Below are 24,372 nucleotides of genomic sequence, written 5' to 3'. Positions count from 1 at the left end.
TGACAGCTGTGAGCCAACACCCACCAGACACCGTCCCCATACAAACACACTCTTAATGGACCCCAAAGCTGTGGTAGAGGTATACCTTTCTCAGTGTTTCCACAGATGGTGCTCCTGAAAATTTCCATAGCCAATGTATGCCTGTGGTTAATTAGTTATCTGAGCAATTTCCATAAAGAAAGAATATCTGTACATAATTAGACCCATCTTAGGTCCAAACTGGAAAACTTCAATGTCATTAAATCAGAAGGGGTACAAAGAGAATGGGATGGGTAATTCTCACCTGATGAAGAGACCTCTCTCTAGATTAGACCCTATCCTCAGAAGTAACACAGAACTTTAATTTTTAAAAAAGCAAGGAAAAAAAAAAAAAAAAAGCAAGAGAGGTGAAAACAGGTGGGGGAAGAACCTGAATGGAGGATAAGTTGCCTCTAGAATCAAAAGAATAACATTCCTTTAAAAGCTACTACCAAGAAATACTAAGGGAAAGATAAAATTAGCAAGAGAAGGCCAGCAGCTCTGTTGCTCACCTTTATGAGACCATTTTCAGGAATCGGTTTGTTAAATTCCACTGAAGCACAAATGCACACACCACAGCCCTTCTTCTGGGATGCACAGTCATACCATACAGAAGCGTGTGGGTAGAGGCCAAACATGTGTGGACACGCAACCCTTTCTGTAGCAACGCAGTGTTCTGTGCATTCTCTAGGATTAACCTTCTCCACACGTGGAGAAAACTGGCGGTTCCACACATCGAGTTGTCCTTCAGGTTATTTTTGCATCCACCTCTATAATTTCTTTTAATTGCTTATTGTAAAACACAGGAAAGTGCTCATTATTTGTAACTTAATGCAGGAGCAAAACTAATTGCGTTCCCCCGCCCACTGCCCTACCCCAGCCCTCAACTCTTCTGTGTGTCACCGTTCATCTGAACAGCACAAGGAAGCCGGTTTCTGGGCCCTGCACATAATGAGCCAGGTGCACCCTATTCCAGAAACTGGCTGTGCTCCAGAGCTACTATAAAATACACGGAAAATATTAACATCTCAGATGACAAAAGATCCATATGGCTGGTCAGAAAATATCTACATCATAGAATGTACCTATACGGAAACATTCAATTCTGTGGTTCCTTGAGTATCAGGACTGTGAGAACGTTTGTTTGGCTCCAACCCTTTTCACTCCACACTGATTCCTACAGAAGTCATGCAAACTCTAACATCAAAACATTTAATCTAAACAAGGGGATGAGGGCTGTGTTTCTACATAGTACCATAAATAAATACAGTATTGGTAATGCTGTATATGGGGGGGTGAGTTGTGGAAGATGCTCTAGGGAGCTGGTTAAATAAGTAATATCAAACTTCTCTTCATATTAAAAAGCGATTTAAAATAACAGCTAACATTTACTAGCTATGAGGTAAATAATCTAATTATTGACAGTTTACAGCTGAGAAAACTGAGGCTCAGAGCGATTTTGTAAATTGCCTAAGACCATATGCCTGGCATGTGGTGGAAATGGAAATCTGAACCTGGGCTAGCTTGCATGCTTCTTTCCACATGGGGTCAGAGGTGAACGTGGCGTCATATTTTGAGGGAGGTCTATTCCACCAACTGCTTATTTATTTAAGCAAAGCCGCATGTGATCATTCCTGATAAATAGTTTGTTTACACGCTAATTCCACAGAGGTTGAACATCATCTTAATGTTTCTTCTTCACTACCCTCTTCCCAATATTGAATTATTCCCTCAAGGTACCAACCATACATGCATACTTAATAGGGCAGAGTGTCAAAACTCTGCAGGAAGGTAATTTGTTTGAAATGGCAGGACATTTTCCCCTGAGAAGATTTCTTCGGGCACTGGAACAAAACCACATGCTTTTCAGACCAGGAACTATAACTGCCAAATATATGTGTCAACTCCACTTGAGTAAGAATACAGTAAGTCCCCTACATACGAACCTTCAAGTTGCGAACTTTCAAAGATGCAAACGTGCATTCACACGTCCAATCACATAAGTTAGTTGATGTGTCTGGCGTACACTGTCACGTGCATGCACCCTCTACAAGTGGTTGTGCTTTTGTGTACTTTACAGGACTGTTGCTGTGCAACACGAGGCACTTACTAATGAAGACCTGATGGAATTGGAGGCCCAGAGAAAGGACGAAGAGAGACAAGAAGAAGAAGAAGGAACTGAAGAACCGAAGAGATTCATGCTTCAGGAAATGGCAAGGGGATTTTCTTTATCTGAGGAGGCACTGTTAGCTTTTGAGGCACAGGACCCAAACGTAGAACAGTACACGAAGGTTGCAGCAGCCGTTCAGAACGCAATCCAGTGCTACCGTGTCATCTATCGTGAGAAAAGAAGAGCTACTACCCAGACATCACTGGATCGTTTTTTCAAGAGGGTAGATAGAATTGAATCCAGCGAGGAACCAGAGCCTGTGCCATCAGCGTCAGGCGTGAGTGAAATTGCAGCTTGCCCTCCTCCTATTGCTGAGGATCCCTCAGCTCTACCATCTCCCACCTCCTCTCCCTCCACCAGTCAGTAACTCTCTTCTTGCCTGTTCACTCGATGCCAGCCCCTGTATGCCAGCTGTTGTACTGTACTACTGTACTTTTCAAGGTACTGTGCTGTAAGATTAAAAATGTTTTATTTTTTTGTGTTTGTTTTCTATGTATTTTTTGTGTAAAAAGTATTAAAACCTATTACAGTACAGTACTAGATAGCCGGTTGTGTTAGTTGGGTACCTAGGCTAACTTTGTTAGACTTACGAACAAATTGGACTTATGAACGCACTCTCAGAACAGAACTCTTCAATACGTAGGGGACTTACTGTAATTTCAATCAAGACCCAAGTGCCCATGTGTCTTAAAAAAAAAAAAAACCAAAAAAAACTTCTGACATAAAAACCTTTCTTTTCAGTATCTCAACCTAATCCCCTCCAAGTCTGGAGCCTGGTAGCCTAGGTTACCCCACTTCTGACCCATGAGGTTTGCCCTGTTACTCAAGAAAAGAGCTGAGGGGCTGAGATGGGAGTGAAAAGTATGGCAAGACAGTGTCAAATATATGCCTGGGGAGCAGTTCAGACACCTAGTTAGGACCACAAAGACAGGAGAACAGGTGGCCCAGCATGGACAGAGCAGCAGACTGTGCAAACAGAAGCCATTGAGTCAAAAAAGCCAAAGGAACAGGGTGATGGAGCTCAGATCTCACGCATGTTCTCTGCCAGAAACTGATACCCAGAGGCCCTCCGCGTGAACGACTAAGGCAAAATGGACCCCACAGCTACACGGAGCTGATGCAGAACATATCCCTGGGATGACATCCTGAACGTGTGTGGTGGGTTAGATGATAGCATAAAAGAACACCACGCTTCTGGCCTTAGTCAGCCCTCGGCAGAGAGCAGCCTTCAAGAAGCAGCTGCGAGGAGCCTGACAACAAAACTGGAAATGCCTGTTGTGAAGCCTTGACAGGTATTAACAAAAGAAAATGGGTATCTGCATTTGTCAGTGGTGTGTCAGCTAGCTTCTGGCAGTCCACCCTTATACCCAGGAATTATTTTGTGTTTCTTGTGTAGGGCAGATACAGTCATCAATTAACTCCCCAAGTGCAACTAGTCCACATAGGCGAGAGGAGTGGCTTTCCCTTTTTTTTTTTTTTTTGCAGTACGCGGGCCTCTCACTGTTGTGGCCTCTCCTGTTGCGGAGCACAGGCTCTGGACGCGAGTCTCAGCGGCCATGGCTCACGGGCCCAGCTGCTCCGCAGCATGTGGGATCCTCCCAGACCGGGGCACGAACCCATGTCCCCTGCATCGGCCGGTGGACTCTCAACCACTGTGCCACCAGGGAAGCCCTGGTTTTCCTCTTTTAAGTGGCCCCTTCAAAAATTCTATGAAAGAGAAGAATGTTCGTTTGGATTGAATGACCATTCGGCCAGGCTCATTTAGCACACTTCTCTGTGCAGTGGAATTAAAGTGAGTTTTTTCTGAACGGAGCACACTGTCCTCAGAGAAGAATAAGACGGAGAATCAATCTTACCAGTGGGAATGGCAGAGTCGTGCGAGGATGATGTGTAATATATGGTCTTCAACATGTGGAGATGTTCTCTAGGCTATAAATCTTATGTTCTCACAGGATGCCCTATTTGTAACATGCAGAAAACTACCCGACAACTTTAATGGGGAAGTCTAGCAATATTGCAACATTGTATCCCATAGTTTTACTTTACCTTATAAAGCACTAATTATTTAATTACAAATGTTGGGGTAAGTGCAAAATTATTTCTCAAAAGAGCACTCCCTTGGGTATGAAAGCTCCAAATGTAGCAAGACTTCCTCTGTGATTTGGGATCTCTCTCTTGAACTCAGTCCCTAGAAATAAGGTTAGCAGCTGGGAAACAAGCATTGAAAGCCTGGTACGCAGGGCGCTGCAGTGGAACAATTTCCTTTTCTAGTCCAGTAAACACTGTTGTGCTCTTTAGACCCAGTATTGCTAGCTGGGTGAATAATGAATGCATGCTCAACTTTCCACTGCAGGAAATTCTGCAAGTGGCAATGTGGGTCCATTCCATGTGTGTCACTAGAGCTGGCGTAAGCCCACGCCATGGTGAGGCATTATTTCCATTGGAACTGATGCCGGCACCAGCTCTCGGAACTGGGCAGTATTCCCACTGCAAACCAGGGGACTCGGAAGAGACTGAGACCTCACTTAGAAGGTCGCCTCCCGTTTCTCATCTTTCAGACTGACATGCACTCTGTTGGTGAGGCTGTAGTGAAACAGGCATTCTCATTTACTGATGGTGGGTGTACAAAGAGTTCAAGACCTTTTTGCAGGACAATAAGGCAATACCTATCAAAATTTTAAATGAATTTTCCTGCTAATCCAGCAATTCCACTTCTGAGAATAAATGTACGGCAATAGGTAGGTGCATACGTACAAAATGATGCATACACAAGGTTATTAATTGCAACAAGGCATAGAATAGCAAAAATGCTAGAAGGAGTCCCATTTCTAGCTAAAGGAAAGTATATAAACTATAGTGCATACTTACAATGAATTTGTGCAACTGTAAACAAGTTAGTTCCCATACACTGAAATGGAAAGCTCTCTGAAATATATTGGTAAGTGATAAAAGCAAGATACCAATCAGCAGATGTATACATATACATACTATCTTTTAAAACTGGGGGAATATAACAATATTCATATTTACTGTATTTTCATAAAACACACTGTATTCACATGAGACGAATACAAACGACCACCCACAGATGGTATGTGTCGGGTGGGGATACAGGTGGGCATGGCACAGGTGGGGCAGGAATTCTCAATGCAGCCTCTTTTTTTTAATATATATCTTTGTCGGAGTATAATTGCTTTACAATGGTGTGTTAGTTTCTGCTGTACAGCAAAGTGAATCAGCTCTATGTATACATGTATCCCCACATCTCCCTCATAAGGCTCCCTCCCACCCTCCCTATCCCACCCCTCTAGGTGGTCACAAAGCATAAAGCTGATCTCCCTGTGCTATGCCGCTGCTTCCCACTAGCTATCTATTTTACATTTGCTAGCGTATATATGTCAATGCCACTCTCTCACTTCGTCCCAGCTTTCCCTCCCCACTCTGTGTCCTCAAGTCTGTTCTCTATGTCTGCATCTTTATTCCTGCCCTGTCACTAGGTTCATCAGTACCGTTTTTTTTTTAGATTCCATATATGTGCATTAGCATATGGTTCTAGTTTTTCTTCCTGACTTAACTTCACTCTGTATGACACACCCTAGGTCTATCCACCTCATTACAAATAACTCAATTTTGTTCCTTTTTATGGCTGAGTAATATTCCATTGTATATATGTGCCACATCTTCTTTACCCATTCATCTGTTGATGGACACTTAGGTTGCTTCCATGTCCTGGCTATTGTAAATAGAGCTGCAATGAACATTTTGGTACATGTCTCTTTTTGAATTATGGTTTTCTCAGGGTATATGCCCTGTAGTGGGATTGCTGGGTCATATGGCAGTTCTATTTGTAGTTTTTTAAGCAACCTCCATACTGTTCTCCATAGTGCCTGTATCAATTTACATTCCCACCAACAGTGCAGGAGGGTCCCCGTTTCTCCACACCCTCTCCAGCAATTACTGTTTGTAGATTTTTTGATCATGGCCATTCTGACCGGTGTGAGGTGATACCTAATTGTGGTTTTGATTTGCATTTCTCTAATGATTAGTAGTGTTGAGCTCAACGTAGACTTTCTAATACTATTTTGATTTTTGAATCATGTAAATAAATTATCAAAAACTTAAATTAAAAATAACCAATTAAAAAAATGTTTAACCCAGTGGCTTTACTTTCGGCACCAAAGAATCTCCCACACTGCTCTGATGCAACAGACACTCAAGAGATTTAACCAGTTCTAGGTCCTGTTGGTGACTAAAACCAAAAGTCTTTGGGGGAACCATCTCAATTTCTGGGACATTTCTCTGGAAACCAATTTAACGTGGGACACTTGGATATAAAGGACTGTCTCTGGGGCTGGGGACTGAAGACCTGAGTTCTGGTCCGCCTTTCCCACCTGCTATTAACTTGACCCTATAAAATGGCTGAGAACTGGCCATTTTTTTACCAACAAATTGGGCAAATTCATGGGTGAACCTTCATGGGTGAGCCAATTCAAGGACTCTGCTGCCTCACTTCTGTGACAGAAGGAGGATTAGAGTTCTCACCCTGCCTGTCACAGCATCCTGCCAAGGGTCATCAACACGTAGAAAAGGGCTCTATACACTCTAAAGGGCAACCCTATAAACAACCTTTGTAAAGCACAACACCAAGCTGAGGGGTGACCATGGCCAGACACAGAAGGAGAACAAGACCCATTCCCAAAAGTCTCTGAGACGCTTAGATGGTGGGGAGGAAATAAAACTCCCAAAAGACGGAATCTAATTGTAAACAGAACACAAGAGCAGGCTGACAAAGAAAGACTTTGAAGATTAAGACATGTGGTTAAATGACTCCATATGCGGTCATCTGCAATTGAATATACTGCAAATTCTAGAAGCCTTAACAGGAAATTAGGGAAACATATATGGAGCAAACTTAAAGGGTACAGACCTGAATACAGATGCAAGATCAATGTCAAATGAATGATCCAAAAGGATGGCCCTTATCCTTGCGAGCAGTGTAGTTGTTGGAGCCATGTGCCTGTCACACAGAGGCAGGCCTCCAACCTTCCTCCAAAATAAAATGCAAACTGCTCCCTAGGAGACCACCTTTTACCCCAAATTTAGAAATGGTAAGAAAAACACTCTCTAAAAAGGCAAAAAAGAAAAAAACCTTCTCAAAAAACAAACAAAAAAAAAAAGAAAGAAAACCTTCTCTTCTCCATATTTATGGTCATCTGGAAAGCAGATCTCCCTTTAAACGGATGGTCAAAGCTGGACCACAATGTTAAACTCATCATGAAAACCCAAAGGTTGCTTCTCTCACCTTCTTGAAGTGAACCATTCCGTTCCAAGAGGTAGGAAATAACCACAGGAGGAAGTTCACTGTCGGTGCCCTAACTTGGTACTGCTATCTAGACACCTGGTCTGGAAACCAGAAGTCTCTTTGGAACTCAGAAGAAAGCGAAGAACTCCTTTCTTTTTTTCTTTTTTCTTTTTTTTTTTTTTTTGCGGTACGCGGGCCTCTCACCGTCGTGGCTTCTCCCGTTGCGGAGCACAGGCTCTGGACGCGCAGGCCCAGCAGCCATGGCTCACGGGCCCAGCCGCTCCGCGGCATGTGGCATCTTCCCGGACCGGGGCACGAACCTGTGTCCCCTGCATCGGCAGGCAGACTCTCAACCACTGTGCCACCAGGGAAGCCCAAGAACTCCTTTCTACTTCGGTTAAGGAAGGTCCTTGTGCAAGGTGCCTGGTTCCAATTAGGTCTAAGTGGTCTAAACCGTACAATGCATTGAGACCACCACTTAATGACTTTGATGGACCTTGCTAAGAATTTCCCAGGCCACTTTGGGTCAAATGCAATGTCCTCTCACTTTCAGCTTCATGTTTCAGTTGACCATGCTTCCTTACAGAAATTTCCCTAGGAGGCTTACTATCCTATATTATTTCCAGTCAGAGTCTCCTTTTGCACAAGAGGCTTAAACTAATTCTGATTAAGAATCAGAATATGCTCTGTTTTAGTTAAGGATTCATTTATTCATTCAGCACAGGTTATTAAGAACTTACCAAGTTTAGATGTGCTTTGCTTTAAGAAAATCATTTTCAAGGAAGCTTCATGTAAAGCAGGAATAATTAACCTGGTAACTCTTAATAGATTCTTCAAGTGGCTGAATCCTGAGTTTAAATCCTCACTGATTTTCAAATACAACAAGAAAATCAATTATGGAGGTGGGCACACTCCCAGCTAACTGTCAATAGCTTTCAAGGGAGGTGTTTCAATGTCGCTCCAAATGGTCAATATCACATGGTTAATCATTTAGTTAGAGATTCACAAGATCAAAAACAATTCTTAAAAAAATGTTTACAGGCACACAGGGACAATGAGTTAACACCTCCAAGGTGTATGTCAGTGTCAAGGATACAAGCTCATGTTTCATAAGCAGAGCTCTGGTCACTTGATTGAAGTTGAAGGTCATAACCGGCTATGTTTCTGTCATTTCCTCATGTGAAGAAAAGTAAGTTGTAGCCCATGTTTATTCCACGAGGAAAAAAAAACCCCACAAATGTATTTAAAGCTACATTTTGGCCTCTTCTCCCACCAGAGCTACAAAGGTTGCCCATCTTTCCATGGCTGGGTTATGTGTGAAGGCCTTGTTTGGATATCAACTTGTCAAACTTATTGTTTAGAATGACTATGACTTAGTGTTCTCCTAAAATGGACTTTTTAACTTTTTGTTCACTTATTAGACATACTCTGAGCACAGATACTGGGGACACCAAAATGAATGAGAGAATCCCTGCCTTTGGAACTTCACTGTTAAAGGGGGCGGGGGATGCAGAACAGTTTAGACACGTGAGCCAACGATTACAGCTCAATGTAGAACACGCTGTAAGCATCCTAAGCAGGATACTCTAGAATGTTTTTCTCGACTAAGACATCACATCCACAGCTCCTAGCAGAGAACCTGATACAGAGAAGACACCCAATAATGTTTTAATAGTTGTGCAATTATTGCTTATATGATTAACTATTAAATTGTAAGATAGAGACCATGGATGACCCAGGAATCCAGATAGAACAGGTTTCTCTTGGGCAGAAGTCTTTCTAGAGGAAGTCAAATTCGAGCTGGGTCTTAAAGAATGAGTAGGACTCAGATGGATGAAAGGAAGAGCAAGTCAATGAGTAAACAAATTAGCCTCCAAAGATTACAACAAAAGAGTTCTGGTCTTGTCACCGTTGGTACCAAGTGAAGCAGATTTAGGCATGGAGCATGCTGATACAGTTTTTAATTGTCTTGACAGTAAGTCATAAAAGGTACTCTTTTAGGGCTGGAAAGTGCCAGTAATAACAACAGTGGCTGAAATTCATTAAGCATTTACTATGCCAAGCGCTGTCCTGAGGACTTTACATGTATTAACACACTTGATCCCTACCATGACCCTGTTAGGAGGTTGAGGCACAGAGATGGGAAGTAGTTTGTACAAGGGCCTAGACCTCGTAAGTAAGTGGTGGCCTTGGAATCCAATTCGACGCTTGGGCCCAGGAATGTTGTGCCAGGCCTTCTGCTCTCACATGGAAGTCTGCAATTACGCACTATCTTTCAAGTCAGAAGAATATCTTCAACAGGCCTCTGACCTCAAAGCTCCTGAATTTCTGATTACTTACAAGACTGCAAACCCCTTCTAACCATACTCAAATCCAAGTATTTGGACGATGAAGTAAATGATGTCTTTTAAAATTTATTTGGTTTCTAGTTCAGTAATTCTTAAACCTCCTGCACACCTGAACCACCTGTGGAAGTTTCTAAACATAACATATGGCCAGGCTCTGGCCCAAACCCACGAATCTCAGAGATTAGGACCTGATAGCTGTATTTTTTCTTAAATTTCAAAGGTAATTCTGATGATCACCATCTTTAAGAACCACTGCTCCATGGTATGCTTTCCAACAGTTCACTTACAGGACCCTCAGCTTTAAGCAAAATTATAACTAAGAAGCTCAAGGAACAAGTTGAGCTTCTTTTTCTCTTTTTTCAAGAGTTTTTTGTTTTTTTTAAAAAAAGGAAACTAAATTTAAAAACTCCTTAGAGAAAACATTTCTTATCTTCCCATCATCATCTTCTTCCTTGGCACACAGAAGGTTGCCAATCTCTTCTCTAGAGAGTGGACACTAGGCCAGGGTGACAACACTGGTCTCCATCTGTGCTGGGCACCCACATTAAAGCATCAAGGGTGAAATACGGTTTCTAACCTGAATTCTGCAGTTCACGGTTGTAGACAACCAGCATGATGGTCAGAGGGCTGGATTAGGAGGAGTCACGGAGCTGTAATCCTTGCTCTGGTTCTATAGCTGTGCATCTTGGATCAAGTTATTTAACTACTCTGAGCTTCAGTTTCCTCAACTGTTATATAGGAATAATGTCTGCCCAATGGTTTTCAAAGGGTTATTTATAGGATCAAGTGGAATGAGACGTGTGGATGCATTTTCTTAATGTATGGAGCACTACACCTTTGGACAAGGTTATTACCGAGGTGTGCAATCTTACCTACATATGACAATAAAATCATGTAGGAACGTTAGTGATGGGATTTTTGGTCCCAGTACCAATGTCTACTGGGGCACTGCACTAGGGCAAGTCGTCAAAACCTCTGATACTGGGGCTTCCCTGGTGGCACAGTGGTTAAGAATACACCTGCCGATGCAGGGGACATGGGTTCAAGCCCTGGCCCGGGAAGATCCCACATGCCGCAGAGCAACTAAGCCTGTGCGCCACAACTACTGAGCCTGCACTCAAGAGCCCGCGAGCCACAACTACTGAAGCCTGCGTGCCTAGAGCCCGTGCTCCGCAACAAGAGAAGCCACCGCAATGAGAAGCCCACGCACCGCAGTGAAGGGTAGCTCCCGATCACTGTAGCTAGAGAAAGCCCGTGCACAGCAATGACGACCCAACACAGCCAAAAATAAAAACAAACAAATAAATAAATTTATATATATATATATATATATAAAAAATCTCCGATACTGCATGGAACAGTGATGGCGAGGGTTCCCCTAAATTCTTAGATGAGACTAACTCTGAAGAACAATCAGATGCTCTGGAATAATAGACACTTCAAAGTTTTAAGAAAATCATTGCCAGGGATGTGAAAACCAGAAAAATATACTGGTATTTTAGGAAGAACATTTTAAAATAAATTTTATTAATGGTGATAAATTTCAATGATTAATAAAATCTTTAAGGTAAGGTCACCTTACCGTTTTTTTCTCAGCCGTTACACGTCTATGATTATTTCTAAAAGTTATGCAGTGGGGAAAATGTCACATACCCGTATCGATGTTACCAAGTTACCATCCATGAATAATTTAAACAAGCGGATGAACACAACTCTCAATGCGAGAGAATGGCCACAGGAACGGGCAGGGGGACAGTGATTTTCGTGAAGAAGGAAGGAAGATTTAAGACTTTGGGATTTCCACTTATTGATTTTTCTCTAGAACAACAGTTTTCCAATTGGGTTTTGCAGACAAGAGTGTCGAGAGGCTTCTTGCAAGGGGCTAAATCGAGGTCAAGGAGACAGGACACTGATGTTCCCACCTGCAGTTCAACTAACTCAGCCCTGCTTATTTTTGTTTTACACATTGGGATTTTAAGTTAAGGCTGTATTACAGGAAAAAAAAAAAAAAAAAAAAGTCCTACAATGTACTTATTTACATTTATACCACTAATTTGGAGGTTAGAGGACCTGTGTCTAACCCTCTGATTTTGTCTCAAAGAACAAAGAATGAATGGAATAGTCCTGGCCCTATTTATTTATGGCTTATTCTTTCTTTATTTATGGATTTATGGTTTATTCTGATTGTCCTGCTCAGGAGTGAAGGAGAAGGTTAGAAATGTGGCTATAGGTTTGGTATTAGAAGGAAAATGGGAGGTATTACCACTTCCTGATCCTGTGATTTTTTTTTTTTTTGAGATTCACAAGAGAATATGAAAATTTGCTTCCTTGTTCAGTATATCAAGAAGCTAAACATTTCTGAGTTGATGGTACCAAACTGTGCTCTAGTTCCATTGACATATTTACATGATCCACAAACACTACATACGGATTCTTATTTATTCCATGTATTTGAGCAAAAACACCTCCTGACTTCACAGTGAAAGGAGACCAACCCAATGGATTGAAAAGTGGTTTTAGGAAACTCTTAAAAAAATTACCATTTAAGCATGTTATTGACTAACGTTTAAAGGCAATATAGTATTTACTACACTGATTTTTCCTTCTTTTTCTTACTCAGCATAATCATGAAACCAGCTTCTAGTAAATGGAAGCATTTTCACATTTTTAGTTTCTTTAGGGAGGAAACACACAGGGTTTATAAACACTGCAAAATAAAAGACACACTCCTGAATACTAAAAGGCCCAAACATGTCCTTGTAAGTACAGAAAAAAATCCATCATAACATCAGTGGAAATGAACAGCATCTTTAGTCCAGAAGTTCTCCTTCTACTGTGGCTTCTACCAGCATCATTACAAGAGTTCCTCTTGAGGGCTTCCCTAGTGGCGCAGTGGTTAAGAATCCACCTGCCAATGCAGGGGACATGGGTTCAAGCCCTGGTCCGGGAAGATCCCACATGACGCGGAGCAACTAAGCCGGTGCGCCACAACTACTGAGCCTGCGCTCTAGAGCCTGCAAGCCACAACTACTGAAGCCCGCACACCTAGAGCCCACGCTCTGCAACAAGAGAAGCCACCGCAATGAGAAGCCCACGCACCGCAGCAAAGAGTAGCCCCCACTCGCCACAACTAGAGAAAGCCCACGTGCAGCAACGAAAACACAACACAGCCCAAAAATAAATAAATAAATAAAAGAGTTCCTCTTGAAATATCCTCAAATAATAGCAAAATGTTTAAGACACTAACAAGCATTTTTGTTGCCTTAATTTGAACATGAAATGATACCCGATTGTTATATATATAAAAAAAGATTAATCTCTTAAAAGTGACATAAATTCTTCCAAAATATTACAATCTATGACTGAAAATACAGGGTTGGCAGGAAGTTCTGAAATGACTCAGAGAATTTGTTCAATAGATTTTTAAAATACTCTTTTGAAGTGAGTATATGAAGAGGTAATGGAAGACTTACCTGGCAGAATCAATGGAGTTCCTTATCCAGGGGCATCTGAAGATGGATGGATCCATCTAGCCCAGTGCCTGGCACCCACTGGGCACTCAATTAACACTTGATGAATTAATAAATAAAAGAATCATTCCCTGCATGTAATGCTTTTACTTTTTTTTAAAGAAAAGCTTTGAAACAGGAGAAAATATACATGTAGCAACATGAACCATATATAAAATATGTGATGCTCTAAGGGGGATGTAAATGGTAAACTGCTTGCTTTGATGACTGACAATATGAATATTTGAAAGCAGTATTAGAGACCATGAAGAATAAATATTCATGAGTACTAGGAGTGGGCCATGCAACCTAGGGTCTAAACTTGCATTTTAATGACATCTCCATGTTGGTTAATCTCCAAATGATCTACAGAAGAGCAAAATAAGTTACAAAAAAAAAAGTTAACTCCATCCACGTTGGAGCCTGAAGCGGTTGGGGGAGGGGTCCACTGTTTTGACAGTTTACATTTAAAAAAAGAAACTCTTTGGAAAGCTGAGGATTCTGCAGTTCCCAGAAGGGGAAGGTGAATGTTGAGGGTTTTTTTCAGTTCAGTTGCTGAACTCTCTAAAAAATCTAATGTCAAAAGCTAATTTCTTAAGCAATTTGGGCATCTGAATCTGATCAGGACTCTTTTTTTAAACATTCCATTCTGTCTGATCCAAAGGAAAAATAATTACTTTTGTAAGCATGAAAAAAGTAAAAGCCCAGCACTTTGCAAAGAAATGAGAAGGATTTCTGATGCTCAGTTCATGATACGGCCCTTATCTCAGGTAGAGGATCCAAAGACAGAAACATATGATCGTCATTAGGATTGTATATGAACTCAAAATAAGGAGCGTACCTATGATATGATCAATATATTTGAAAAACTTAGGAGTACAAAGGTACTTCAGAATATACCTAACTCTGACCTCCCATGTTAATAGCTGTCCTTTCTGAATGGGTTTCAGCCTCAGCTTAAACATCTATAACAGGAAACTGATCATATTCCAAAGAAGCTTCTTTTTTTCTTTGTTAGATCATAATTCCCTCAACACAGTGCTTTGTATGCAGTGAGCCTGCAATATCTGCTTAATTAAATGGAACTGAAAGTTCTTCTAGATACTACGTACAGTGCCTAAATTATATCACTGGTCCTAGACCTGCTGTCTGGGGCAACATAAAAAAAAAACCCTCTCCCTCCTCCATGTGCCAGTTCTTTACACTCGTGAAGACTGTCCTCTAAATTAGGACGTCAAAAACATGTCACACATGCTGCCACTCTACCCATGGCGGGCAGAAACAGAACATTCTCATTGAGCCTGGACAGCTCCAGAATCCTTCTTAACCCAGCCTTCCAGGTACCTCCCATCATGTGATTTAGACTACCTAAGGGAGAAAGAATACATTCACCATTGCAGCCTAAGTTTCCTTGTCCCCAAGCCACCCAGTCCAAGTTCCCTCAGCCATTCCTCACTTGCCAATGGTTTCCAACTTCCTATACATCATGATCATAATGATCTCAATATACACCAATTGGTCAATGCTGGACCTAAAGCAACCTATTTCAGCTCCTTAAACTGAAGATATTCCATACACAGTCTACTTTAGAAATGGGGGGAAATTATTAGTTTCTCCATTTGCGTGTTAGGCTTCTACTAGTACAGACCAAAACCACAATAGCTTCGTCCAAAGCCCCCCACCGCACACCAACACACCAACACACACACACACACACACACACACCACTGGCTCCCACTGAACCTGCAGTTATTTAAAACGTCTGAGTTTCCTTTGTACAGTCTAAGTCAGCGCCCAAAACCTTGTCTCAACTCCATATTCTCTCTATTTATACAGTTGACTTTTAACCTAACCACAGTATTTTACATTTAAGTAACTGTAAATGATCCAGGTTCTATCATCCAACAGAATGCCTGCTGGCTTTATGTTTCAGAATGATAAGCCCATCATCTGTGACTTCAGATACATTATCAGACAGTGTGTGAATGCTGGATGTGCTCTCCCCATGTTGCGTAAGAGACAACACCTTCACCAGTCTGCTCTAGGAATGTGGCCTGGGACTCCACCAAGCATCTCTGCCCGCAGCATGAAGCAAATTTCTCGGCCTTCAGATTCTGCGTGATGTAAAAGAAATTTATCTGTGTTTAAGAACACTCCCCATGATTCAAGAAACAGATGAACATGTGAAAAGATAGAAAAACTTGTTTCAATCTGAGCACAGCTTCCGTTTTCAAAAGCAGAAAGCAAGTATCAGAAAAGGCAGCAAATGCTGATGGTAACAGCTCCAAACCAAGAGCGATTAGACCAAATCCCATGTGGCAAAAATGTTATTCAAGGAGTTTACGTCCATCTCTCTCTCTCCCACCGCACCCCCATCTCTCTCTATGTACGCATAAGCTATAGATATATAGCTTTTTTTTTTAGTAATTTTTTTCCTGAAAAGTAAAGTTTTCTGCACCTGATTGCTTCTACGCATGACACAGACAATATAATGACTTTCTTTGGTTAACTGCTTACCAGAAATTGGAACCAACTTAACATATACCATTTTCCATTCCCTGAAGCACAAGGACTGGCATCGCCCACCAGTACCCCAAAACTGAAAACATTTAAAGGAAAATCCACCAGTAGCTTTTTTTTTTTTTTTTGCGGTACGCGGGCCTCTCACTGTTATGGCCTCCCCCGTTGCGGAGCACAGACTCCGGACGCGCAGGCTCAGCGGCCATGGCTCACGGACCCAGCCGCTCCGTGGCATATGGGGTCTTCCCGGACCGGGGCACGAACCCGCGTCCCCTGCATCGGCAGGCAGACTCTCAACCACTGCGCCACCAGGGAAGCCCCCACCAGTAGCTTTATAGTTGCTACTGTCTAAATCAGCTTTAACATTTCATATGGTCCAAACATGACAACTTTACGAGTGAGCCAAATTGTACATAAGAAATTTCAGAATTAAGCCAACTAAAGGACAGTTATAATACATACTAGAAAAACAAAACTATTATTACATTTATTTCTTCCAATTTCTGCCTCTCTGCCAGCAAAACAAATACACATTTTTCTATAATTATAGAGTTTCTTCATTGCCCACATTGCTAGTCAGAATCTGAGGCAACTATTAGTCAATCTATTTGTTCGTTCAACAATATTTGCCTAAGTGCCTCTTCTGCTACCAGAATCATTTTGGATACTATTGTGGAAGCATGCAAAAATGAATGAAATGCAGATTTTGTCATCAAAGAATTTTAAGCTAATTTGTAATTATTGGCTCCTGGCTCTGTTACCGGTTTTGGTGCTGGCTCAGATGTACATCTTTATTTATTCTAAGGTTGAGGCAACTCTTAAAATTGCCTTCTCCTTGTCCTTTCCCCGCCCCTTACTTTTTTGGTGTTTAAAGTCTTGCCACATACATGACCCTTTATTTTACTCTTAATTCTTCTCAAATCATTAAAGTTAAAATGAGATCATCACAGATCAAAGACATTTTTAAGGTCTCTCTACTCTATTTATTTGGTGTTATTATATCTCAGAAAGGGCAATGAATTGCCTGTAGCAAGTAAATAAAATCAGAACCTTTGTACTCAATGCTTCAGCATATACCCTTGAAAATAATAAATGTTAAAAAGGAGGCCAGCCTTTATTCCCGGCAGGTTATTCTACATCTGGCTAATATTAAAATGTTAAAGGGACTTAGTGTAGGTATTGAGGTATGGGTATGGATCTGGCTGTTTTAAAATCTCATCTACAATCCGAAGTGCATCCTAAGCCATCCCCTCCCTGCCCCCCCCACCCCACCCCCCACCCCGCACATACACTCACCAAATCCGAATAGGGTGCCAAGGCAATCCTAGTAACTGTAGTCTTAGAAAATGGCTCATATGGCAAATGAGCTGTTTGGCTGGTAAAGCTGGTGATTTTGTTCTCTAGGTGGCGCTATTACTTCAACTTTTGATGAGTTGCTTAAATTCCTTGAAACTGTCCGTTTATCTTCTTTCCATTTCCATCACATAAATCTTAATTGTATACATACTAGTTGTAATTAAAGGAAAGATTGCCTTCTAGTTTGATTTTAATAAGCCACTTGAAGTTAAGTGATTTTTCTACCATATGATTTTACAGATTTCCTAGTTATGCTGTCTTAGATTTAAAGAATCTTCCTTTGCCTGCCTCATCCCTTTAAAATGCAGGGGCATGTCAAAAACACAGAGGGTCGTCTTAAAGCTTCAGTCAGACCAAAGGAACCAAGATGAAAGCACATTTAAGAGCTACTAGGTTCTGTGAGGTTTCAAAATCAAGACATTACTACCGTGACAACCAATGAAAAGTTCTTTCAAGTGAACCTCTGGGGAAAACTGCATAACATTCATTATTCTCTGGGCTCTTTGGAAATAAACTTTTATTTTATTATGGCTGTCACTGAAGCTTGTGAATTGACTTTGCTTCCCCCCAGTCACTCTCCTGTTCTACACCCAGTCCCCAATTCATCTAATGGAACCATGCTCAAACTTTAGGCAACATATAGATGAGATATCAAGGCAATGAGTCACTTCTTAGCATCCAGTATTATTGGGTCAGATTTATTTCACCAAGAGTATAAGTGTCCCAGAGTTTGTACTTGAATTTGAGTACTTTCATTTAAATACTTCTTATTCATGTTTTTCTTACAGAAATAAGAATACCTTCCAGTTCACTTAGAAAACATGCCCATTTGCCACTCCCTCACCCCCAAAAAGGTTTTCCAAAGTCCATATATTAGTGAGCTCCATTGTTTCGTGTCTATCATCAATAATGATTCCATATATTTAATAAATGGGTCCATGACTTTTCTAAGCCTTTAGTATAAGTATTCTGGAAAGTCAGAGATGCATTTAAAGTATAAAATGATTTAGGATTAAGTAATTCTATGCCTTAAGTGGAAGTTTAAGGAGACTTTGAGGACGCTTGTCTAAGCTTAAAAATACCAATGCCTTCCTCTGTCTCCTAGGGTTAAACCCCACATACAAATGACATACGGATTTCACGTGCCAACATCAATTAGTGTTTGGCATTACTCCATCCTAAACAGAGTAAACGGATGCAGAGTGTAACCAAGAAGTTCACTCATTCACTTTCTAAATGCTGATCTGGGCATGTTATTCATCCTGACAAAGAAAATTTATCACAATGCAACTTAACGTTCAAATGACTTCTTCCTCCATTGAACAACAGCCAGTTGTTTTAAACCTAGAATTCCCCGGAATTCTCTCCTCCTTTCCTCTATTAAAATGCAATTCACAGCCTGAGATTACAGAGGCTGCCAGTGGCTGAAAGGCTGCACTAGATGGTTGAGAGTCCTTCAATTAAGCAGCAATTTTGCAATTAGTGGAAACTGCTGTGCTCCATAACAATTGTTTGACAACAAGTTGAGACAAGTTAGCAATTACCCTATTATTAAAGGGAGATATTCACATGCTTTGGGCTAGGCTAGGCTAGCCCCCTCACACAAACAAATCTTCTACACAGGGAGATGAAAGTTGAAAATTATGTTTCAACCATTAAAATAAATTCAGCATTATGGACATCTGAAATAGCAGTGCTTCTCATTTTAAAACGTATTCAGAGTTGAGCTTTCATATATTCAATACTTCTCCATGCTGTTTTCATTCAACCAGTCTAAAATCGTTCTTCTGTCTACTCTGGGACTAACCTCCAAAACCTAAAATGTTAATCAACTACTAGTATATGACCTTTGCATTGTGTACATCTTCAATATTCTTGAAGCTCAGTAGAAGATTAAGTCTATGGTTGAGACCCAAAGCTGCTGGCTGCTACATTCCACAAATTCACTACCGGCATGTAGGGGCTGTGGATGGATGTGTGTGACCCAAGTTGGGTGGTGGCGGAGGTGTTGGATACTTACGGAAGATTCTGAAGACAAATGTACAAAAACATAAACAAGCTCTTTGCTGTACTATCAGGTGGGTGTGCTCAGCTTGCTGTGTGTGTTTAAGTTACAAACCAGAGCTATTTATGTTGCAAAGAAATGAGATTATCAATCATATGCCTTTTGACTACTGAAAAGCTGGGACTCTTAACCATTCCAGGAAGAAGAGAATAACTTACATTCTAATGGTGCCCCCTATTAAACAGGAAACTCAAGAACTTTGAGCCGGGATTTTAGAAATTTGCATTATTTACAGGACTTCCCTCTCTCCTGGTGAATCAAAATGAACCAGCAATATTCCAGCACCTTCCCACCCTTCTGTGGCCATTTTGAGATTTAGGCAATTGACTCACATAGTATAAATGAATCATTCGAGGAGATCATTGCATTTTAGGCAAATGATCACTTTCTTAGTTCCTTCTGTTTGCAAGTTACACTTATTGAAAAGACATCCTAAAACAGAGTTCCTAAATGCTTTATTTTCTGGATATTCAAATGTTGACCTGCTATAAATCTCAAAAGACCTTAAATATCATCTTAAAATAAACAAGATTTCCAGTTACTAATTCAGCTCTGAATAGGCAATGAAAGGCTCCAAAGGTATGTGAAAAATTACTCTGTTATTTTCCTTAAAAAAAAATGTGATGTCTAAGTGTGTCTGCAATGTTCTAATGCTTCAAAACATGTACGTAAGTCTTGTTTATCTGGAAATCATTTCTTTCTGCTTATATCATTCACAAATAGAAAACGTTCTGTAATGACTTAAAATAGCTCTACATACACAGTGCTTCTCCTGTCATAATACTTAGTACCGGTCTATATTTACCAACATTTATCACATTTTGCAAAATAAAGTGGAAGAAAAAAAAAGACAACGATTTTATGGCCCTGGAATTCCAGTAAGGGTAACCAATGTGTTTTAAATTCCAGTAAAGTTATGGTTACATTTCAACAAGTGTCTCTTTCCTTTCTCTTACCTCTGCTCCAAGTCCAGCAGTAAACTTACAAAAGAAGAATCTTAAGCAAGGTATTTGCAAAATCAAGGAACAGGAGTTAGAGGCTGTTTTAAAGGGGTGTGGTTCCCAGGGTCAAAACTTTGTGATCTATTACTTATAATAATAATAATTTGAAGTGCTACATGCCATAATCTCAGAACCCTTCAACCTAAAAAATAATGTAAACATCGAGGGGTCCCATGTTTAGATGAATTAAATCTGTAACTATACCTCAATAAATTAAAATGCAAAAAATATAAGTATATACAAATATACTTTTAAATATACTTTTAAGCCTCTGACTTTATAACGAACATATAAAAAGTAGATTTGGGGGGGATAAAATTAAAGGAGAAGGGGTATTTTCCCAAAAGTCAAGCCAATTTGAAGGTCTCATTTAATAACATTATATCCTATTAGAAATCAATATGCAGTCTTATATGCAGTGAAAAATCAACGTTCCCAATTACATATGGCTTTGCTTTAAAAGATAACTGTACTAGAATTAATAAACACTCAGAAATATGCTTTTCTTTGCTTCTGGCCAAGAACATTCCTGCATTCTTGTCAGAAAACGTTCGCTGTTTACTGCTGACGTAGAGAAGTAAGCGTTAAGATCCCTGAAGGACACTAAAATGAGATCCAGGAATCCCTAACACACCACTAACCGTAGCCTGTCAAAGCTCCCCCAGCTCAAGGAAAACTTTTTGCATTGGAGCCAAAGAGGCGCAACCAGTCGAAATTCATCCGAGTCGGGAGTCAGAAGCGTCATTCAACAAGTCCCTCCTACCAGCTACTGAAGGGATTCCGCAAAGCCGTCTCTTACCACTTCCCCACCCCCAGCAGCTGCTCGGGGCAGCTTGGCCGGCAGAGGGCACCCTCTACCTTCCCTAGAGCCTTTCTCCCCACCCCACCCCCCACCTCCTTCGGGCCCCTCGAACCGAGTCCCTCCACCCCGCTCCACCCGCTCCACCCGCTCCACACAAACACAGCATCCTCCAACAGTGACTCTAGCTCACCCCAGCAGCCCCAAGGCTTTTCTTTCCTAGGGGTGCCACCGGTCTGCAATTCCCCTTCTCTGCCCGTCGAGCAAAAAGCCTCCAACCCTCAGCTATTTCTTTCCAGGCACGGCTCACTCACCCATTTACTCTTCCCGGCTCTGCATCCCCAGAGACCTACCCGAGTCACAACCTGTCCCCCCCCAATACACACACACATCCTTCCCAGCCCCCGAAAGTCAAAACTTTTTACTTTCCTGTAAGGTGCCTCAAGGGAGGGGCACGGGATGGAGAGAGGTGTGGGCACAACTAGCCCCGGAGTCCCGCAGCCCCTTTCACGTCCGAGCTGCAGCAGTGTCTCAGGTTTCCTGAGATAAACTGGTACTGGACCTGGATAAGTCCGCTTTGATCTCAACTCTTGGGGAGCAGGTGACAGTGTGCAGCCCGGCTGGAGGCCCGGACGGGGATGCGGGCTGAGGGAGCAAGGGGCCCCCCGAAATCTGCGCGGGGACCTCCCAGCCCATGGGAAAGATTCCCATCTCAGCCCCAAGCCCGTCACCTCAGTCGGGGCCCCCGACAGCTGGCGCCCTAAATCGCTCTCACGGCCTCTGGGGAAGGGTTTCGGGGGACACCGGGGCGCCGTCTTCTCCCATCGCGCAGCTCTGCTTCTCCTCTTGGCTTTCTCTCCCCCACTTCGGGGCTTCCTGGCGTCCCTCTCCCTCGGGGGTCCTGGCTGCCCCTCTGGATCGTGGGGTGGGAGGAGAAAGCTCCGAAGGAGCAACTCAAAGTCTCCCCTTCTCGGGACTCGTGCAAGGGAGGAAAGGAGGAGTTCTGGCCTCTTCCCATAACTTCAGGACCCCCCGCCCCCAGCCAACTTTCGCCGGAGGACCGGCGGCTCCCGCGCCAAGACCCACGCCCGATGCTCGCCTACCTCGGGGTTCACACAAAGCTCACGGGTCCCCGGCGGCGGAGTCACATCGTTGGCCCGCTCCTGGCCCCTGCGCCCAGCCCCGGTCCCCGTCGCGGAGCCGCTCGCCGCCGGCCCCACAGCAGCGGGTGGCAGCTGCAGTTCAAGCGTCTCATCAAAGCTTCTCAAGGAGGAGGTGGGGGGCGCGCCGGGCCGGTTCCTCGGCCCCGCCCCGGAGCCCGTGGCGCGACGGGGTGCGCGGGACGGTGAGCGGGCGGGTGCGCCCCGGCGCGGCGGCGACGGGGACCCAGAGCTCCAGCCTGCGCCTCGAGCTCGGGTCAGACATTATTTAGCTCTTCGGTTGAGCTTCGATTGGTCAAACGGCGCCGCCCCCCGCCCCCCCACCCCCGAGCTCGCCCGCGCCACCGAGACCTGTGCGGGGCGGCCGCTTAAAGGGGACGCCGCGCCTTTCCCTTGCCCCCGCTCGGCCTCCGGGACTCCCCGGGCTTCCGGAGCTCCCCGGGCCCGCGCGCTCCGTTCCGCCAGTCGCTGGGGGCCCGCGACGTGGCCCCGCAAGCCCTGCGCCCGTCCCTGGGGCGACCCAACTGGACCCGCGCGCCACGCCCGCGGCTCTGAGAGGCGACCTAGCCCCCGCCCCGGGGAACCCCGCGTCCCGCGCCCTCCGCGTAAACCCAGGCTGTGCGCGCCGGGGCGGGAGCTAGCGAGCGCGAATCCAGAGCCCCCAGGGTCTTGCTCCCCTCCTCGGCAACTCCCTCCGCCCCATCCCGGCACCCAAGTTCTGAGGGAGAGGGCGTACGTTTCCCGGGCCATGGACACACCTTCCCGCACCTTCCCGCACGACGGAGCTTGAAAACGCTAGCACACAATGAAATCGCATGGAGCATGGGGGCTACTGGTTTACTCCGCTACCTTAAACACGCCGCGGCTTAAACAGAGTTCGTGCACTGACCTCTCCGGAGTTTGCCTAATAGGAATTCAATCAAGATAATAACGGCATTTTTTATTAATGAACGCCCCCAGATAACGTTACACCAAGTTACTTGCTCCAGCCAGGAAGCCAAGGCAATGACAGACCTCACTCAAGCCATACGCTTTCTAGCCGACCAGAGAAAAACGGCAAGAGAAAGAAAGAAAAGAAACCCACCTTATTAGTCACTACTTGTCAAAGTAAACATCAAGGCAGCTGCTCTGGAGAAGACTTCGGCACCGAAACTCCCAGACTCTTTTTTTCACGTTCCCTTTGGTTAAAAAGAAGTGGTAGGGGGGAGTCTTTGGTGCCCGGTATGTACTCCTTCTGTTCTGCACCAAAGAAGTTAAATTATTGATAGTGGAAATTGCATGGCGGAGGTAATACTCGCACCCCCTGAGCGAAGAGCTCCATTTGATCTCGGCAGCAGGGAGATTTCATGCTAGCTCGCCTGGGGGAGCGGCTGCGCGAGCAGCACTCTCCGGGTGAATGGGAAAGTGGGTGGGAGTCCACGAGAGGGCTCCACGGTGCCTTGACGTGCGCTGTCATATGATACCTCCGCTGCCTCGAAATAGACACTCTAGTGCACGAATTACCAGAATCAAAATTCAGCGCATTTAAAATGATACATCTTTTATTAGAAGAGTTCCGTTAAAGGGCATTGCATGGTTCTGCAGATGTTTTCAGTTCCCTCCCTAGCAAACTTACACACATAAAACAACCCTTTTAATAAAGAACCTGGGCAGCAAAGATAAATAAAAAGCCTGTTGTAACGTGTGTGTGTGTGTGTGTGTGTGTGTGTGTGTAGGGGATGGGCAGTTGGCTCAATTAATCCTCACCTCGCGCCCCGCCCCCCGCAGCAGAAGAGCAGTCTTTCGGATTCTTAGTTGCAGGTAGCCGAGACCCTTGGAGAGAATGTAAGTGGCCAGGGTCCAGAGGACCATTTTCATTTTGCCATTGGACGAACGTTTTCAAACGTCTACCTAGGTTCCTGCTTTAAAGCTGAATTTTCTTCCCATTAGTTCGACCGATTCGTAAGCACTAGGACAGAACTTAAAATTTAGAATAAGGAACGGAACAAGACCCCAGCATTTAACTTGGAGTCCTTGGACCTCCTCCGAGCATAAAAAACCACCTGGGTTGCCTATTAAAATGCAGATTTCTCCTCCTGAAATTGTGATTTAGTAAGGGTGGGGCAGCGTCCAGAAATTAGCATT

At 43.3% G+C, this 24,372-nt stretch overlaps 1 protein-coding gene across 6 annotated transcripts in view; it reads right to left on the bottom strand.

Annotated features, from left to right (window-relative positions):
• Positions 1–24,372, bottom strand: part of BDNF (brain derived neurotrophic factor) — a 58,867-nt gene that overhangs the window by 14,647 nt on the left and 19,848 nt on the right. Inside the window, exon 1 of one of the 6 annotated variants that reach the window (XM_030864835.2) lies at positions 23,333–23,628. The exons of 4 other annotated variants lie outside the window; for them this stretch is intronic. The gene's annotated coding sequence lies outside the window, so the exon portion shown is untranslated. Of the gene's footprint in view, positions 1–22,191; positions 22,323–23,332; positions 23,629–24,372 lie in introns of those variants that run through there. One more of the 6 variants, XM_030864834.2, reaches the window with a different exon arrangement.

Source organism: Globicephala melas, chromosome 8 (genome assembly GCF_963455315.2).
Source record: "Globicephala melas chromosome 8, mGloMel1.2, whole genome shotgun sequence".
In the NCBI taxonomy this organism is placed as follows: Eukaryota; Metazoa; Chordata; class Mammalia; order Artiodactyla; family Delphinidae; genus Globicephala; species Globicephala melas.
The sequence above is the reverse complement of the archived record's forward strand: the minus strand, read 5'-3'. Positions and strand labels throughout refer to the sequence as shown.